Source organism: Bombus terrestris, chromosome 11 (genome assembly GCF_910591885.1).
Source record: "Bombus terrestris chromosome 11, iyBomTerr1.2, whole genome shotgun sequence".
Classification (NCBI taxonomy): Eukaryota; Metazoa; Arthropoda; class Insecta; order Hymenoptera; family Apidae; genus Bombus; species Bombus terrestris.
In genome coordinates, this window is record NC_063279.1 from 8,752,728 (window position 1) to 8,773,812 (window position 21,085).

The 21,085-nt window shown below is 39.7% G+C and overlaps 1 protein-coding gene across 1 annotated transcript in view; it reads left to right on the forward strand.

The window, feature by feature from the left end:
* LOC100644185 (nuclear hormone receptor E75) overlaps nucleotides 1–21,085 on the forward strand; it is a 214,377-nt gene that overhangs the window by 23,477 nt on the left and 169,815 nt on the right. The window lies entirely within an intron of this gene.

The following is a 21,085-nucleotide window of genomic DNA, read 5'->3' on the forward strand; positions in this document are numbered from 1 at the left end:
CATCCCTATGTTTCTCGTTCGTCACGGTCTTCCTCCTCTTCCTCCTCTTCCTTCTCTTCCTCGCGTTCCACCGACGACGACGACGACGACGACGACGACAACGACGACAACGACGACGAAGACGACGACGACGTTCCATCGTACTTACTTACTTTTGCTGCAAGGGCTGCGCAAGATTCACGGAGGGGGATATCCCGATGGATAACATGGAGGAGGAGGCTGAGAGGCGGAGGAACTCTCAAGGTCCATGGCGTGCATTGATCCTGCTCGGTCACGGACCCTCTAGTCTTTTCTCTGTCGTCCGCTAGTATCCTCTCCGTTACTTGGCCTCTTCTCCGTCGATTTCTTCGTGTTCCACCCTCTCTTTCCTCGGCACTTCTCTCCTCCTAACCTTCTCCTCTCGCTCCGTGCGCCGTTTCGCTTTCTTTTTCTCCATCACCGCTCTCTTCCCCGCGTTGCGTTTTCTTCTCTTTGGTCTTCTATTGGGTCTCGGACGTCCCACCTTCCCCCGTGGCCTCCTTTCTCCTTCCTCCTCTCTTTCTTCCCTACTGCACTCTTTCTTCTGCCACCCTCTTTCTTCCACACTTTTTCTATGAATCTCTTTCTGCCCGCCTGTTTCGTCCATCCTTTTGTTCTCTCGGTCGTTTTACTCCATTCCACTATATCCTATGCTAGCAGACCGGCCGTTACTCTTTTTCCACCCTAGCCAAGCTCTCATAGAGCGCCAGGAATCCTCGCCAGGATTCGAGACTTTACGATCCAACGTGGGGGATGCGTTTTTGGAAGCGATTCGAAGTTCTCGCTGTAAATCGAAGGATTCCATCGGATGATTCATTTTAGGTAGTTGGAATTGTCTTCGGTTCACGGCTGGAACGTCATGGTTCGGCCGTTATCGAGGCTCGCGAGTACGTCGGTTGGCTTGGAGGTGGGCAAAAAGTATCGCCCGCGAGACAAGAGTAGCGATTACGGCTGCAAAGAGTCCTGTTGCGATAACCGCGGGTAAACGAACTCTTCTTCTTCTATTGCTTCGCTCTTCTTACTCCGGCCACGAGCTTACGCTCTTTTGCTCCCTCGTGTTTGCGCACACCAATGTCGGCTGTGCCGCATTTCCGTTTCACTTTCTTCGCGGAATGCTCGGTCCAGAGGCGCACACTTGCAAATCTATTTGCCTCCCGATTTTCGATGATGTTTGGACTTTGTGTTTTTTTTCTTTTTTTTAGATTTTATATAATGTCCTTTTACCTTGTATTTTATTCCGTTCGTTATCTCTTCTTTTTCAACATACAGATAGGGAAGATTTGACGGATAGGTATCGTGTGTAGATTTTTCAATTTTTATATTGATATTTTGTGTCATATATTTACGTGTAATAAAAGTCAAATGATTTTTCTATTTTGGTTTTTATTTTGCTTAAACATTTCGGTTGAACGTTTGATGGACACCTTATAATATTTAATTTAATACCATATGCTACTTTCTAGATCTAGATTTTCTAGATTCCTAAATTTATACATTTATGTTTTATGACATGTATTTATGTAGAGTAGAATTCGACAGAATTTTCCTATACCACTTGTTTCTTCTATATTTTGCTTACATTATAATTTCTGTAGCAAAAGTTTTATGATCACAGTCGTCGGTAGCTCTGATATTAAACGAGGAAATTATACACTGTAAAAGCCTGAGAATTTTTCTGAAATCTAAACTAGTAACTACTTTGCAACTGATTATCAGTTGTGCTTGTGTAATTAAGGAAATGCTGCATGTCGATTAAGGAAGCTGATATTTAACAAAGTTCTGCGGTTATAGATCGAAGCTAATTCATGCGTTATCATGTATCAAACAGCAGCAAAAAATCTAGTTGCGCTGCTTAATGAGATCGAACCAATTATCAGTTGCAATCGAGACGAGATGGAAAGCTCAGAGAAAGTGGTTGAAATGACATTTGCAGCATCGAGTCACGTTTCTGCCAATCCAACGTGGTATTTGCTACGAAATAACTTAGTTCGCGAACGAGTTTCACTCACTCTAACTTCGACAAACCTGTTACGTCGGTAATTGTACCAGTATTCTACTCAATGTCAGTTATTTGACTCACGAAGAAAGAACCGAAGAACAATTTTGGATAATAGTTGATATAAAATAATCCCGTTGATTTCAGAATTCTGTAAATTCTACGTTGCACTTTTATGGTTTTCCAATATCGACAATTGTTCGTTTCTTTTTTTATATTGTATACTACTTCCTTTTCTTTCCTAGGTTTTATGTTTCAGTTTTATAATTACGTATTTTTCCTTTCCTTTGGTAAGTTATATAATTCAGTCGTAGGTAATGTTAGTATTAAAACATGGAAAATCAAGTTCACAGATAATTAAAGAAACAGAAACAGATTGAAGCTTTCCGATATTGTACCGTTTTTTTTTTCTCTTTTAACTGTCGTCAAAATTCGATAATACTCCGAGGATAAGATACATATTCGTAATTTATTTTTATCTCGTCACCCTATAATTCGAGGGTGGAAAACGAGCTTAGAGCACTTGAGCACGGACAAAATTTGTTTCTTATCGTAAAAATGTTTGGTCACGGGGGACGTTTTAAAGTTTCGACGTTTAAAGGTTCTTTGCCCTTCTGGGAATTAACAAAGAAACGATTCTGTTTGGCAATGCCGACCTTGACCACTCCAACAAACCATTAAGAAAGTCAACTACCCGTCTTGTCCTGTTTCCGTTGATTGTTTCCCACCGAACTTTGCCCATTTACCAGTACAAACAGCACCTGATCTTCCGAACTTCCTTGTAAACATCAAAAGAGTTAAAGGGAAAGAGTTGAAGAAACTGTTGTGTAATTGATACTACTGCAATTTTTCTATGCTAAATTTGCGTCCATTTGTCGCAAGGTTGTCCTTTTATGCAATTCTGGCTGCAATAAACAGATTGTCCAACTGTCTAATTTACAATTGAGTTGACAAAGAAGGGTTGAACCGTTCGATGCTAGTCGTCATTTTCTCAATCCGGCGAAGTTTGTTCTAGTTAGAACAACCCAATAACACAGCAACATGCGGACGCAGTAAATCACGACTCGTGGAAAGTCGCAAGCTGCTTGCGAAATTGTCGGCAAATTTACGACTCTTACGAAAGGGTTTCGTCAAACCAATTCAATATTTAAAATGGCCAGAGCAGATTCACGGGAAAGAGGAGCATTGTAAATTATACCCGCATGGAGGAAAAATTCGATGCGCAGTAGGTTAGCTTCGAGGGTACAGAGGATAATCCGCAGATATTCGCAATTGTTACATTAAGTTAGGTTGAGTTGGGTTCGACGAAATACTATTACCAGTTTCTTCCGGTGTATTGCATTTATGCTACATATTATTCATTATTAGATTTGCCTCTGGTAAATAAATAACTTTCTGCCATTTAACATTTAAATTGTATAATTGTAATGCGAATAATAATTGCAATACTGACCGGTACTACGGTAAACTTGTAGTTAAATTGTTGAAGTAATTACTTCAAGAAAAACTTTACATTTTTATTTATGTATATCCGTGACCTGAACACTGCTATTACGCAAAAGTATTCTAAATAAGGAGAGGTGCATATTATTGTTCCCTTGAATATACATTGTGTTGTGGGTTGCAAGGTCTAGGGGCAAAGAAACTAATAAACAGATTTCTATTTGTGTTCCCTGTAGCCTTTAGCCAAAGCTATAAGGTTAACTTTTTTGGTAACCTTTTGCTATAAATATATGGTCGTGCTATCATAGCTTCTTCTATTGTTTTCTATTGTAACAGTAAGTATTGTAAGAGTGAAGATCTGGATCTTATTATCTGGATCTTATACTTGTACCTTTAATTTTTTCAATATACTTTTCTATTATAAATTTATCCACTCGTTCTTCGACATAAATAAAGTTACATAATTCTCAAGTAATACGAGAAAATGAAAATGAAAGCCACATCTTTTGTTTTACGGAAATTGAATATATCGATAAATTTCCCGTTATGAATGTCTCTCTTTTTATATGATTTTAATGTTATACGTATATTTCTCTCACGTTTGTGTATTTCAAAAATATTGTTTCTCATAATTCACTATTCAACCTGTCAGATTTTATACGTTTATATCTTTGGGTTTAACAAGATTCCTTTTCAACAAGCTCCACTCTTCTCGTTATGTAAGCGTATTAAAACGTTCCCTTCTAGCCATCAAGCAGCATGACAATTGGAAAATCAACAGAAATAGATCCATCATACATGGCTGCTAAAAATAAGACCGGAAGGTTCGGCCTAACCACCTTCACACCAAATAGCACAGTATTCTCGGCAAATGACTGGCACAATTCGGAGGATTCTACGAAACGAGGCCACACAGAATTTCTCATGATGTTCGATCGGCTAATCGACAGAAAAACCGTCCGTGGGACAGAATCGGCTGCCATTATGTTCTTTTTCCCACCCCTTTCGAATTTTCCCCTTTCCTCCAAAAAAAAAGAGGAAGCACAAATCTCGCGCTATTCTTTACAATACGAATATGTTATTTCATCCCGTCGAGATCGAGCGAAGCAGACACACAAACGCGTGGAAGAAGCTTGTTGAGAAATATCAGAATTCAGCTGGTGGGCTTTCAGGTATGAATCTCGATACCTGGCGAGATTCTGAAAATTCGGAAACCCTTTTCACGGTGGCGCCGATCGACACGGATAAACTCCTTTCCCTTCGTTCGCTTATTTTCGATTCGAGAATCTTTCTTAGAGAACAGAAAATGGTCTTCATCCTTGCAAGGGTTCAGGATGTTCTAGATTCGGCTATTATTATTATTGGGATCCATATGGCAAAAAAAGAAAATAAGATAGGTAGCAATCGAGTATCGTGAAGCGAGAGAGGTTGATCGCCATTGTGCATGTTCGTGTTCGTTGTATATTATATACGCACGTGAATCAGTTACGTTAACGTTAAAAATTATAGTTGTTTCTTGAACAATGTAATTCTAGTTATACATGGATCTTTTTCCGAGGAAGAAAGTTTCCTAAGTAGTTTGATGACTTCCGCCAATTTTTATTATCTGATTCTAGTTGTCTTTTTAAAGCTCTATTTTATCACTAAAGTAGAAGAAATCGGAGGAGTTCGAGAAACCAATACTTTCGATCATTTTATTAAGAAAGTTTCCCAATTTCCGCAAAAATCAATACAAATATAATATTTTTCAGCTCAGAGTTCCTTCAATGTATAAAATTCTTCAGAAACGTCAGCTTAGATTTGAATTCGGTTTCGATAAATTTATCGTACACACGTATTTTTATTTAAAAGAAAAATTATTTCCTGAGAAGAGACAGCCAAAGAGTGAAAATTGGGAAAGGTCACTAACCTGTATAATCACCCTAAAATTGTACATCTAAGCATCGCGTACATTTACCTGTAACTACGAACTATAAATCAACATTTCCTTTCGAGAAATGCCAAAAAAATCTTCGCGTTAGTAGATTAGAGGAAAAAAAATGGTGAATCGGTTGGGAAGACTTTAGGTTTCACCGAAAAACCACGCTTACCCCAGTATTACTGTAACGGCTTGTTCCTATCAGTCGCTTCCGGTCGTTAGCAGGCGCGTTACGTAAGATTCATGCCCGTGGAGCGTGAAGATCTGGGCCAGCAAGGACGAATTCTTTCACGGTGGCCCGTAAATTTCCTGCGACGTTTCCTTGCTAAGCGAGGTCAGTACTGCCTTTCAAGTTCGCATCGTAAACCAATAATACTATTTACGCTTCGAATGATGCGATCTCCTTACACTTAGATTTATGGGCCGCCACTTATTTATTGCCTCGATAGTTGCGCGAAAGTGTACAAGTTTCATGTGGTTATTTATACTTCACGCAATCCTAAGCGTTTTATCTTGCACCGTGTTCACGATCAAGCTGATCTAACAGTATAGTTTTGGTGAAAACGGTTCCCTATATACAGCCCGACACGATGGAAAATACGATGGCGTGCAAAAATTTCCGGCAACGTAAATTTTTCTCTTTATCTTCGAACGATGATATCCGAAATAATCGCAAATGATATTAGGTACCAGAGTATGATAAGTAAAAGAAGATTGTGTAATACACAAACGCTATTATAGTACTCAAAATGTAGTTTTATCATATTACTCGATATTTTCTAAAATTCGAAGTATAAGATGAGAAATCTAACTAATTAACTAACTGAAACTAATTAACGTTTTATAATTAAGTTTGATTTATTATATATCCTATAGTGGTCAACATAAGGTTCGTAGATTATTTAGTAAATATTATACGAAGAATGTTTAACGAAACTTTGGCGATATCTACCTTTCTACCTGTTCACGTGGATTTGTTCCGGACTGTATATATCGAAGCAAATACTTTTAAACTTGGTATAATAACTTAGTTTAGCTTTCTGGTGAGTTCCCGGCTTCAGGACCCAGGAAATAAAAAGCTTCTGTTCACGGTGCAAAGACCTGTTCCGGAGCAAATTAGCCGTAACCGAATCGTTTCGTAATTGGGAGAACAGTGACGAGACGTTTCGTGAGTCGACTGCTGTTTTGTCGTTCAAAGGAGCTCGTTCGAGAATTCTTCTTGTGCCAGGTCTCTTCTTGCCTGTCTTTTTGCTTGTTGTTCTTTCGCTTCCCTTTGTGTAACTTCTCAAACGTAATGGACTTTTGATCATCGTATGATAATGTACTTGAACATTTGAAATTTTTATTAAGATTGCTAGGGTGGTTAAAACGAGCAATTTCTAATGTTTAGAAATTTTGTAAAATTTCTATTAAAAGTTGGATTAAAAGTTGTTTTCGCTCCATGTACTTTCTCGTGTGCTTTTCATGCCGTCTCTTCCGTGATCCAATTTCCATACTTTAGTCGTTGCGATTGACAGACTTTAACAGTGTATCGAACAGTTACACGTCAACTTTCTATCGAAAATCACAATAGTAATTTTGTATTTTCAAATATAATTTAATTCTCGAATATTTCAAATCATGCAGGATGAATATTTTTCCAATAATTCTTCCCGAAAGAAATCCTCTTCGAAATAAGACTCAGGTTAATCAACTGAATAATATTTCGCTGATAAATCGCGAAAAAAATTCCGACGAAGTCATTCCGAGGGCTGAGAAGAATATATAGCGAAACACCGGCAGAATTTACATTATAAGTAGGGCCAGTTACTTTGTCCCCGGGATATTCCTTCAAAAATAGCCTAATTAAATTTGCATGGTAATAGGTGCCTCTTTTGCTCGATACGAATCTCGTAAAGGCCGCGGTGAAATTTATAGAATTAAAATGAAATGTGCTCGTGAAAGTAAGTTCGTTTCATCGGCGGTCATTTGACTTTCGATGTTTCTTATTGACTACGCTTTGTTTTCTTCCATTCTTTCTCTTTTTTTCTCAAATTTCTCGTTATACTTACTCGAAACGTAATACCGGGCTCGTCAATTGACTGCGATAATTAATTATGGAAGCAGCATTGGATTGTTTGGGATAGAAGGATATTCGAGCGAAGCTAAGTAATTTTCTGCGTTGTAATTTGCCAACTTCTTCTAATTTGTAAACGATTTTTTAAGCGATGAATTTAAAAACTGATTATTTGACATATTATTAGAGGCGCAACAAAAAGTGAAATATTTCGGGTAATTTACATCGCGACAGCCCATGGCCATTTTTTTCTACGAAGCTATAATTTCTACAATTAATGTTAGTATTCCAAATAGTAATTAGCATAACTTTTTTTTAAGTTATTCTCTTATCTACTGTGTTAGTTCGTATATTATAATACTTCCTCGCTGACTCATGTAGCCTGGCATATGGTTATTTAAATAATTCCCCTGTTTTTGATATTTTCTCTTGCAGCGATATTTTCTCTTTCTATTATATTAGAAACCGGTGCCTCGTAATATGCAGGTTTGATTATTCTGTGCAAAGTTGCAGATTGAATTTTACGATGTTGAAGCTTAAGTAACTCAAATAATCCCACCTTACTACGTACGTACGTTTCACGAGATAGTTCGCGCGTATAGAACGTTGAACGTCGAAAAAGAAAACGTCTGGTAGAAGAAAACTGTGTAGTTTGCTCGGTCATTCGAGGATCTCTGGTTCGCATGTGCAGCTGTTTGTATCTTCATTCTCTGCGTGCTTGACATAGTGACTGCAGATGCAGCCAAAAAGAGGATCCCGACGAAAGCGAGTCAACGTTCTATGGCTTATGCAATAAAAGTTTATCCTGGCTGGATGCATTTGCAATCCCATCGGCGTCTTGTAAAATTACTCTATGACTTGTATTTATTGTCTTTTTTTATCGCCTGCTTAATCTTTGATTAAATGATTATTTGACAAGCTTAGTAGAAATCACCATTGAACCCTACCATCAAATTCAGATTATTCAATTTTAATACAGAAATAAATTCTAATACTCGTATTCATTGGTACGTTTGCTATGTGTTATGCGTTTAATGGGATGATTATTTTACAAGATTAATAGAAATTGCTATTAGACTCAGGTGATACCATTAAAACAACGTTATGAAGTTTTAATACAGAAATAAATTCCATTACTCGTATTTATTGGCTCGTTTATCGTGTATTATGTCTTTAATCAAATGATTATTTTATAAGATTGATGGAATTTACTATTAGGCTTAGGTGATACTATTAAACTAATGTTATTAGATTCTGTATGTATAATATGGGAATTTCATAGTAGGAAAACATAATTAGGAATAAGAACGTAATAGCGAAGAAAGATGTAAACACATAGTGTGCTGTTCTATTACCGAGTAATCTTAATTTCTCTGTAGTTTATTAAATTACGATTAAATTTATAGAATTCCGGAGAGTCACACGTTACGCAAGCGACATTAACGCGACATTACGATCGCGTTATTTCTAGAATGTTTAAGATCGTCCGTGGCTGGTTCGCTCATTCAAAGATCGTCTGGCCCACATAGCCGGTTGTTTACAGCACGATTTCTCGCGCTGTACCGGCGCGGCGCATCGCACGACCGAGGTTCTAGTGCAAAGACCTCCGGTGCACAGGACGATGCACCCTCGGCCTTGTCCCAGCTTCCAAGCGCTAACCCTTCTCGCAATCGCCATTCAACACGGTTTCTTGGGAATTTTTAACCGATTTAATCATTCTGTAATATCTTACGACCGTTGTATAATAAATATTTCTCGCTGGCTGCGTGGCTCGACGATTTAATTCCTTTATGAATCAACAGTTCGTGTTACTTCCAGTTCTTTATTTGTTCTCATTGTTTTGTTAGAAAGTAAACGACCTGGTTAAGAAGTCAAATTACCAATAAACGCATGCATAACCGGTTTAATGGCAAACAAATAAAATTAGAAGCTTTTCTAGGTTTATAATGCTTCGATTCAAAGTACGAGAAGTACACTTTTAAACGCCACGGTATAGAAGAAACATTTCTTTACGACACAATTAGTATAACGCAATGATCAATTTGTCACTGATCATTTCCCTGTTTCTACTTTCACCGTTCTACATCTCTTTACAAAAAGATCGATGACACGTTGACTGTCCGGTGGTCATCGATGACCCACGTTACTAAATCTTCCGGAATGATTACGATAAGATTAATCGATTAAAAAATGCTTAGCAATATGAACTACTCGAACTGTTGTACATCGTATAGATATATTTTGATTTTTCGCGGGTAAAGCATAGGCAAAATTCGCGTGACAATGTGTTAATAACGTAATATTTCTTCTTTGTTACCTCTATTCTTTTCTTAAGGAAGACAAAGAATGTTTGCAGCAGCGTGCCGTCGAATTAGCTCCACGGAATACATCAATGTTTTCTTACAAAGGCAATTTCGCGGCGGCATGTGAACCGGGCTTAAGGCGATTCTCCGACAGAGTGGAGGGACGCGGCCGTGGCAAAAGTGCAACGCTCCGGCAAGGTTCACTGTACACTCGCCGCGCGATGCCACTGACCCATTAATACATATAAAGCTCGGCTGCACGCCGCAATTTGCATCGGCCGATAGCCAGCATTTGAATTGCTAAGCCTCCTTATGCAAGTATAATACAGTCGCGGTTTCGGTAACGCTCGATCGTTACCAAAGTGGCCGACAGTCTCCTTTTTCCACCTAGACACGCCTCTATCTTTCTCGCTTTATTCTCTTCCCCTGATGCAACCCGTGCAGTATACCACCCTCTGTCCATCGAACTCTAACGGTAAAAGGAACAGCTATTCCTTGGTTGCTTTTTCTCATTCTTTCTGCGGCAGACGCGATCGATCTTGCAACTCGCGAATCGAATGGATACCTTCGACTTCTTCTCCTAAGACGATTGTCCTGATCCTAAGACGAAACTTGTTTGTCCGAGAAGAGTGGATTATTTCGTTGGTTTGCATGGTATTATGTTTTGAATGTGTTGGAGTAATTGCTTTAAGAGAAACTCTACATCTCTACTTTTGTATATCTGTGACCTGGACACCGCTGTTACGAAGAGAATAGAATTTAGCGAAAGAAAAAGTTCGAACTAAGCAGAGGTTCGTATTATTGTGGCCTTGAATAGAAATTATGTTTTGGGTTACAAGGTCTAGAAATAGAAGAGCTATAAGTAGATTTCTATTGCTGTTTCTTGTAGCCTTCGGCTACGGCTACAAGGTTAACTTTTTGGTAATGTCCTTTACCAGAAATTTACGGACGTGCTATCATAGCTTCTTCTATTGTATTGTATTGTAAAATTGTAAGAGTGAGGGTCTGGATCAGCATGTGCTATGCTTATACTTATATCTATACTTTTTACAATATATTTTTCTATTACAAATTCATCCACTCGTTCTTCTATCAGTCAACCTCAATAGAATGTAACTGATTATTTGTTCATGGAGCATGTTCCTTTTTTTTGTGAAAATTAACACGAAATTCCTGATTTTCTTATTAGGATACACGACGACGAACGATAGTATCGATACGGTCTGAGATACGTTTCATAGAGGTTCTAATACTTTTACTGTACACAATTTTCCGAAGTTTCGTATAAAAAGAATTTATTTAAAAAATTATTTATGTACTTTCTTTCGTTTTCTAAAACGTTAAAAAATTTAATTAAAAATCTGCTTATTGAAAGCATCTAAAGTTAGTTACAATTAGGATCCAAACGTTCCACGAATTTTTCAACCCAAATTTTCCGATTCCTTTACCATCATACAATCTTCCAAAGTTTCATGTAAAAAAGAAAGAAGTAGAAATCATTCACGAATTATTTATTTCTTCGATCATACATTTTGTAAAACGTTGCTTAAAAATTCGACTAAAAATCGTCGCTAAGTATAACCAATCGATACAATTTATCATCGTAATTATACAAAATCTAAACTAAAGTCTACAAAAATCCCACGTTGCTCCGATCTTCCAATTCATTGTTCTCGATTCCTTTATCTAAAGATTTCCCGAGCTTTATATAAAAGGGATAGCGGTCATTCGCGCGACTCAGGGCAAACGGTGCGCACTTTGTACGGAGGATATGTCCGATATTATCGAATTATCGGCGAGAGATCGAGCTTGAACTGGTCGATCCTTAGGCATCTGGTCCGGTCTATCGGGCAGGTGCTCGCAAAAAGGGACTGACGCCGCGGACAGTCAGTGAAGGGAGGGAAAGGAAGAAAGGAAGGAGACAGCTCGGTCGTTGTAAGGTCCTCGACCTTCGACGTTAAGGGCAGGGACCCCATCTAGGGTGCACAGGCCGCCCTTTTGCCTCGCCTTCTTCCTCCGCGTACGCTTTCGCGTGTACTTTCCATCGGCTCGGTCGCCTTTCGCGTCAGAATCTTCGTTCTGTGACGTAGGTCATGAATATAAGAGTCATTCGAGAAGGAAGGATAAGTGCTGATCAGAACGATGCTTTTTCTGCGTCTCAATAATATTCAATAGAACTAAATTGGTCTTCTATTCTTGGCTCGATTCGGTTTTAAAAGCAGCAAGTTTCGAAACGTCTTGCAATTTTATTAGCGAAGTATATATTTAAGAATTTGAGTTAGAGATTTATACGCGAGATTTATTTATATATAAAGGTTTGTTAATGAAACCTATGTCTGGGAAAATGTTGTTTAAGGTACTCGAACATTTAGATTGTTCGATTCAGACTATTTAGGGTATTTATCGTTCGTGATAAAAGTAGCTTCGGTTGTCATATAATCGAAGTATCATACGTATAGAGTGACAGACCAGTCAACACTTATCATATGCGTAAGATACAGTTACTTACGCTGTATACCAATTTACTGATATTTTTTAATATCTCGTAGCTGCTATCTGATTCGTTTCGAGTTTGATCGATATAATCACGGCAATCGTGTCTCGTTACAGTACTAATGCTCATTCAAAGCGTTTCGTGTAACACATACAATATGGACATAAACGATTTCTATGATAAATGTTCCAGCACATTTGTAAGCCAATGTACGCACGGTAGAATTCCATTTATCTGAGCTTCTCGAGGGGACAAACAATTCATAACAGTTTATAATTGGAGTTCACGTAATGAGAGTTCACCAATTTTCCTCGCAATCTGTCATTTTTCGTTCACGTAATAATTCACGTTCAGATAAGCGAATTTACCAGCAAAAGTTCTGTTAATTGGACATTAGGTAAAATTTCGTTGCAATAAACGCAGTTCCCAATTGCTATCGCTCGCTCGAATGTGACATTGGATCCTCGGCCTCAAACCCGATCCGATGAGATAAATTCCAGACTTCAAAATTATTCTGATAACGTAGAATCTTCCCATTTGATAGCGGGTTATTGGTTTATGATGTCCTTGCATGTCAACTCGAATCGATAGGAGCAGTCGAAGGTACCGTAGGGTCTTCGACCTCGTGGCGAGCGGTGAAGGTCCGCGGATAACCTACTCCTTGGTTAGTGCACTCGCTTACGTCGCTGACCGGGACGTCGATCCCTCGAAGAAGGCGAAGGACCTCCGTGAAATCCTCGGAATTGCGAAATAGTGGACCAGGGTATTCGCACGATACAATGTAAAAACAGGGGAGAGACTAATCGCATCTCTCGGACGTTTCCTTTTTTTTTCAGGATTCAACTGAATGCATTGTACGGTGAAACTGGTAGAATGTGTCTTTCGCGTGGAACTTTGAGAAATGCGTAAGAAAAGGAATAAGAATACTCGAACTACGCCTGGATGTGCATGTTGCAACGCGTTATAATATGTCGTATTAAACATGTATATTTATATATATTAAACATAAAAATTCTCTGATCGAGGTAAGAATAAGAGTTTGGAAAGAACTTGGTTTTAAGTATCACGAATCGTAATACTCGCAATACATTTTCTTCTCTTTTAAAGTTTCCAATAATTAGCTCTTATGGTCTTACTTTAAACAATGGAGAAACGTAGTAACACGCGAGCGAATGTTAATGCCGTGTTAGAATGAAATCAAAGCCACGTTAAGTAAGTAAAAGTTCTTCAAAGTTTTGTGTCCAGTTTCTTTTATTTTGAGATGTAAATTCGTATATACACTCGCACGTAGATGCACACGTATTTGGATTATTAAAATGCGTATTCGAAAGGAAACTGGCTAGCGTTAGGTTATCGTAGGCATCGGATTTGTACTCCGAATTTTGAGGAGGAAGAGCGCCCATTAAGAGGGCAGATCGATAAAAGTAACGTAGCGTCAAAAACTTGGGCAACCGTACCATTTGGTCGAAATGAGACCGGCACTCTGCAAGTAATTTCCCAACAGGGCTATTCTGAAGGATTCTGGAAATTCGGTAGAATTTTAGACAGGATGCGTTTCGATTATGACGTAAATAATCGTTTCATTGATGTCGTAACGATTGTGCAACGAGATCTTTTATGATTACAAAGTTTCTCATTTTTACGATTATTTCACGGCCGATATAAATGGAAAAAAGCTCCTTCCCTTTTTTTATTCCTATATTTGCCAACGTACTTTTTTATTTCCCAGTTTCATTTCGACCTCAAAAATGCATATTTTCTATCCAAAACCACCAAACGTTTCGTTTCTCTTTTTATTACTTATAACTCTTTTATTTCGATACAAAATAGGAAGTTTACACTTTATACTAGAAACCTGGAAAATTGCATAAAGCGGTAAAAAAGTTTAACACTTCGTTTACTTCAACGTTTCTCTTACAAAAGATCTCTATATAAAAGCAAGAATTACGTTCGTTAATCTCGAATAAGAATAATAATCTCGAAAGAAATCGTTAACGATTTCAACCGAAACTATAAAACAACCACTAAATACCTTTCGCCACATCGAACATTACGTTAAATGCTTTCCACCTTCCGTTGTAAAACAACCACTAAATACAATGTCCACCGCGATAAAAAAAATTGTAAAAGAGTTTTCATCCCGATAAAAGCGAAAACGGAATCTACCACAGATTCGCTTCCAAAGAAACTACGAGGAATTTCTGTGATAATTCTTTCACCGTAAAACGATCAAATGCATCAGATCGATTCAAATTTCCTACCAAATAATGAAATTACCTACGAGGATCAGAAATAAAACGAAATTCGTATCGTCGCAGTACAAGCTATTATTTATTACGACGTGAAAAATTTCGCATCAAGAAAGACGGCAGGAAATTTTAAGTTCCAAAGGCTGTCAAATTTTCCGAAGGTGCGTCCCTGGAGAAAAGCCGAAGATGCGGGTTTCTGACAAATTCGATCGTGGGCGACCTTCAGACGAGAAATTGCGGCAGGCCTAGGAGCAATCTAAGGGCTGGTGGAGGCTATTCGTGCGATTTCTTTTCAGTGGCGTTGCAGCCGGAACGGTTGTCGATCGGTCGAGACACGGAGGGTGGAAAGTTGAAACGCAACCCTCGGTGGGCGTTGCAAGGGTAGTTTAGTGGCGGTCGTCATGGAAACGGCGAAGCCTCGGCGTATACTGCACCCCCGTTACAGACCTTGAATGAGAATCGAAGGGCAAGTCGCGGATGAGGGTGCGCTGAACTTCCTCGCGTCATCTTTCCCGACGATTTTGATGTTGGTTGCGATAGCATTTCCGATTTTCCTTCATTCCAATAAAATCGACGTTCCGTCTATTCGTTCGGAGAAGCTTATTGACTCTGTTATCCTAATCTGACTCTATTAGGATTCTATTGAATTTTATTATTTCCACATTAATTCTTCGATTTGTTTCTTTAATCTTCATTCCCATTTTCTTTTCAGTTTTACGTATCTTTCTTTGCATCGTTTTACGCCAGTTTGCTGCAGGTGTGTTGGGTTTTAGACGAATTGATTTAACCTCGCAGCTTTTGGGTCAAGTGAAATATTCAAGGAAGTCGACGTTCTCGATGAAACAGCTTGCGAACTGCTTTTCTTCCGAATCAAAACCCATCGTTTCAAAACTGCTTCTAAACTGGCAGGGCGATACGTATAATTCCAGGACAACTTTGCCTACTCGGTTCTTATTCGACGAATTATTAAACTGCGGATTTCTTATTCAAATCCGTGTACTTATGAACGCAATTAAAAAAGATATAAATCCAGAGGAAAATCGTTTTACCCGCCAAAGATTAATAGAAGGTACTGACACTTTGGGCATTTTATATCTTCTTCGTACTGTATGCTGTCCAGTTTTCCACTTTCAAATTTCCCATAAATACGAAAAAATCCACAGTCTACCTATTAATCAGTATTACTTAAAAAAAAAAAAAAAAAAAAAAAAAATAAGAAGCCTGTCCAAATAGGGTGAAACCAACCGCAACATCCCAGCCCCTAGCGTCGTAGTCTGAGTCGTGAATCCTGACCTTAGCCTTAGCGCGATGTTCTTGGCCTGGCGGTCGATCCGCGGTGCTCCTCCTGCTTCGCTGGAAACAATACAGGAAGCCGGTCGAAGAGACAGACGATGTCATAGAGAGCAGTTTGAATGTTGCACTTTATCGATTGCGTGGTAGACGGTGCGTTGCTATGGTTACACCTATACACCCCTAAATCCACCTTCGGCCCTCTAGGCTCGTGCTCGCCCTTTCACGGGCATGCAGCTTTTATGGGGTGGTTTACGATGCATCCCCCAATCAGCCCTTCAAGGCTACGCTCTCGTTCGTCCAGGAGGATCCTGATCCTCGACAAAGGTTTGCCTTTGCCTGCGTATCGCGATGCACGCACAAAGCGCGACATAAAACCAAAGTGGGTGCAGCCCTCAGTCCATAGACGCGTCCTTCACCCCTTCGCCGTGGAACGCGATTAAACTGCGATCATCGTAATAAATTCGAAGGGGTAATTTTCAGGAAGCGTAGCTTCTCGCCGAAAGAGGAAGCAGAAGAGAACGGGGGAAGAAGGAGCGGAGACGCGAGCCTTTTCGAGGCTTCTTCCGCCATCTTTTACCCTCGTTTCATCTACGCGCGTATATGTACGTGTGCAAGCGTGGAAAGAGAAATCGAAGTTGCTTCGCGAAACTACCTCCCGGGGGCGTTCTCGCGTTTCCAGCGCGTCGCGACGATTGCGGAATCGTTACTGTAAATTTCGACCATCTCCAAGGTACGCAGGGATTCGCCTGGTTAATCTCTCGTGGATGGTTACTTCGGCTGCTTCAGGCTGTTTGAGATAGCAGAGAAACTATTTCTCAAGCGTCTAATGGCTTTTATTTAAGGTTCTTTGTGCAGGATTGTTAACGAGTCTTGTCGAAAAGTTTGGTAATTATTAGGATTCAGGGAGATTCGGCTGGCGAATGTTTGGTGGTTTCAGCACCTTCCAAATAGGCAGCAATGTTTCTGTACTGTCTGGTCCATGACCTCTATTTAACGTTTTTCGTAGCAACTTACTATCGCATCTTATCTAGATGTTTGATAATTTGTTATTAAATTTAGAAGAATTTTCCTGTTTAATGTATCGCAAATGGTTACTTTAATTGCTCGAGAACGTTTGAAAGTAGGAGAAAATAATTCCAAAGTTCTTTAACCATCTGTATATAGCGATCTTGTTGCACTCGAGTATTGTTCCCATTACCTAGATCAAATTGTTATTGTCGAGGAATTTTATCAAATTGTCTAATAAGATTTTTAATCCTAAGCGAATTGTACGTATAAAAATCATCGATCTCTTAAACAGAAAAAAGAGCAGATTTCACGAAAGAACCCCTGCTAAATTCAGCCAAAAACAAACATTAAACCAAAACGAAAAGAGGGGAAACAAACACGTAGCACGCGACGTATATTATCAAAGCAGAAACCTGGAAGGAACTCGAGCGAAGAAAAGGGGGACTGCAAGGCACCCCAAAAGTCTGTCAGTGCGGACCACAGCCAAGGGGTGCTGAAAATTAAAGACGAATAACGGCGCACGTGTCTCTAGGCCGAGTGAACAAAGCGTCGCGATCGAATTAGGAAGCGTCTTTGTTCACAGAGACGCAAGGCGTTGAGGGTGTCGCGGGAAAGGGATAGAAAGCGAGACAGAGAGGGAGAATGTAGCGACCCTTGGTTTGCTCAGGGTCGAGGGACTGCGATCTGTACTGGAGGGGCTGCGCTGGTCCGTCTGGAGGGGCGGCGGGACGAAACGGGCGGTTGAATATATCTCGCGTCGTGTCTCTCGCTCTTCCTCTCTCTGTCCTCCTCTGTCCGTCACCCTCCTGGTGATTCGGAACGCCGAGGGTGCAAAAAGTTTGGAAATTGGGGCGCGACCAAGTCGGAAAACGACGTGCCATGACCGTGTCTGCTGGAATCCGCCGTTTACTTCGATGTTTAGGAGAATATTGCGCTTTGATTTCGAGGATGTGACTGGAAGATGTAAAGTTTGCGATTGTAGATGGAATATATCGAGCTCGAGGAAACTACAAGGCGAGACAAAATAACGCGAAATGTACGGAAACGTGTTGCAAGTGTAAGCATCGTTGATACGAAGCAAAGAAACGTAGAATATTAGTTCGAACTTTGAAGATTCAATTTATAAGTTGAATCTAGAGATTTGTATACTTGAATCTAATTTCAATCTCGTTCGGAAGAATTCCATGTGGAGAAGCTCAATCCGCAATTGAGTAATCTCATCGCTCTTTCACTCTCTTTTTCTTCCTATACCTTCGAACGATATTTCTTTAACTATCTGTTCCTTAATATTGCTTTAGCGACATTATGCGTGAGTTTTTATCCGCGCTGTAATTATAATGTAATTATAATGATTGTAAGATAGGGTGCTACGTCTTTCTTCAAAACGCGTGAATTACAGGATTCAATTTATTTAATAAAATATCAGAAAGGTAAATCTGAACTTTGAAACGAGGTCTTTCAATAAAATGTCTTTGCCCGCGATACGAATTAAGGATTAAATCCTACGTTCGAGAAATATAAAATTTCACCTACATTTTATCGATTACCAAGTTGTGGAACATCGAACACGAAGAGCATCGTTTCTTGGAATTCGTATCGTTTCGTGCATCATTTGTACGTGCAAGGAGGAAGACAGGATTTTACTCCACGTGCCGTGACCGTTGTCAGGGTAACGTCGTCCTTGTCCCGCGCAATCATTCCCGGAATCCGGTCTCTCGTGGAAAGCTTGGCTTCCGGTGTTGTGAGTAATCGTACGCCAGTCGGTGACAATGAGGTATCGCTCCCATTCGATCGTAATCCAACCGCTCGATTGGTCCTTTTACTGGATTTTCCGACGCATTTTTCATTCTTTTACTTTGCTGTTCCAACGTTAATTCCTTTCGTTCTATGTTCAGAGAGCGTTTCATTGGTCAAGGATAAAACGCAAAGTTAATATTTATCAATTGTGTCAAAGATTTTTTAGACACTCTTAATGTAAATTGCAAATTCAGCAGAAAATAAATATTCCGCAGTCCTTAAAATATTCCTTCCCAAGGGAACACATTTCACTCTAACCTCGTCTATGCTTCGTCAAATACTACAAAAATAAAGATCTTGTTAAAAATCCAGCATAGCCTCGTTTTTGTTCTCCGCATTTTTACTCGTGTGCGTCCTTTTCAGGTGTCCTATCGACCGATCAATTGACCGTTTATTTTGTGCAGATCTGTCTAATTTTCTCTATAAGTTCACGAAACTTATTATAACGCGCCCTGCCAAAGATCAGCCAATGCCAAAGAATCCTGCTGAAAATTTGCCCCAGCTTCCCAACGGGACGTCAATATTTCTTTTTCCTACCTACGCATCTCTTCTCCCCTTGTCAGGAACGACCGTCATAGAACCGTCAGATGACCGTACTAATAGAAATCTGTACACGCGATACGATTGTCTCGATTGGGACACAGGACGACGATAACCCAAATTCCCGGAGGATCAGCAAAGTGACGATCGGTTTGGGTTAGGTTTGGGGTCAGTGGATGAGGAGGAACGTAGGCAGCACGTGCCGCTTTCCGTTGTCAGGGCAACGATGACCTTGTCCCGCGCAATCAACCCCGGAATGCCGAGTACCCTCTGTTCCGGTATCTTTGCCAATCTCGAAAGGCCATATGGTGATAATGCGAGTTCTCGCGCCCGTCTCATCCGAAAACTGGCTCGTTTCTCCCTTTTATCACGAGCTTTTATCACAGAGCTTTATTGTTTCCGCGTTGCTCTCCGCTGACTTTGCCTTATTTCCCTTCACGGGGGTTGCTTTATGTCCCTTGGATAATAATTGGGTAATCAAGTTTGGTCAGCTAGGTGAGTAGTTTTCGGCGTTTATCGAGGCTGTTTAGTATCATCTACTGGAACTAGCAAGTCCAGAATCACGAGTTTCACGTTCCTTTTTTATGCCAATATCGAAAAGCTTGTAGGATATTTTAATGCAAAGTTAACGAAGATTTTTGTCAAAATTAGCTGATATTCGGTTAATTGTAATTGTTTGTATGTTGAACGTTTAGGGATACACCAATCGTATATATATTAAAAATTCGTTTGTGTTTTAAGAACGATAGAATTAGCACGAGTAACGTATCAAACGGCGAAAATTGAATCTTGACGAGAGAGTATTGGCTGCAGGTTGCCACGTGGAGATTCGATTACACGTGTCACGAGTGCGTGCTATATTTGCGACACTAATTGAGAACACAGCAACTCGTTTATGGATTGTTAAGGTATCACGATTTCTGAGAAAGTCAAACGTCATATCGTGTCGTTAATTAACCGTTTTATTATCGATGTTAACGCACGTTATTACTAAACGTTACATCATTGCACATGTTATCAATGCAAACCTTACGATCAGTAAATATAATTATATAATATATGGTCGATATAGTATCCTAAAATAAAACTCTATAAAAGACTTTCACAGCTAATTAGTTTAATATCAACTATTCTTTATACTAGTATTATTATATACATGAAAAGATAATAATAAATTCATTTAATTGATAAACTAAAATATTTTCTACTTCCACGATAAAAGCAGGAAATTCTACTTCAATCGAAGCAAAGTGAAATCACAACTTCATTCGATATTCCATCATCCCTGAGCGAAAACAATTTTCTCAGGAACGTATCGCAACCCTCGTTTCCGGTTTGCTGGGTGACCGAGCTTCAGCCGCGGCACGCACGTTTCAGGTACGAGTTCATGGGCGAAGAACCCCGTGGTCGCTGATATATAGTCGCTGGAAAGCCCGGAACCGAGCGAGCTCGGTGAAGGCTAAATGGGGTGAAGGTCTCCGGGGTTGGAAGTCCTGGCGGGTCTCTAGGGATGCTTAGAGAAAGAGAGAGAGTGTGTGTGTGAGAGAGAGAGAAAGGGAAAGAGAGAGAGAGGGGAGAATCGAACTTGCTATACTCGAAGCTTGACCTCGAAAGTACGGTGCGTTTAATTCCGCCTTTTATTTCCAAACGATCTTCCAATTTTCGTTTTTCTTCTTCTCCTAGTAACGTTAGGTCATGTCGACTGTTTCAACGATTTTGTGAGATATTCTGTTGGAAGTGAATTTAGGGTTGAAATACAGGCGTTCAGATATTTATTGGCAAATGTGCTGGCAAAATATTCGCGATCATGTGGTGACCATCGTAGGCGATGTTCTGCGGCAAACGCAGCTTCTAACAAACTCACGAACAGTTCTCGAAATTTACAAAAATATTTCATCGTGTACGTTCGAGTATTTCGGTAGAAACGTGAACAGTATACGCACGGATGACGAGTAGGCGACGAACTATTT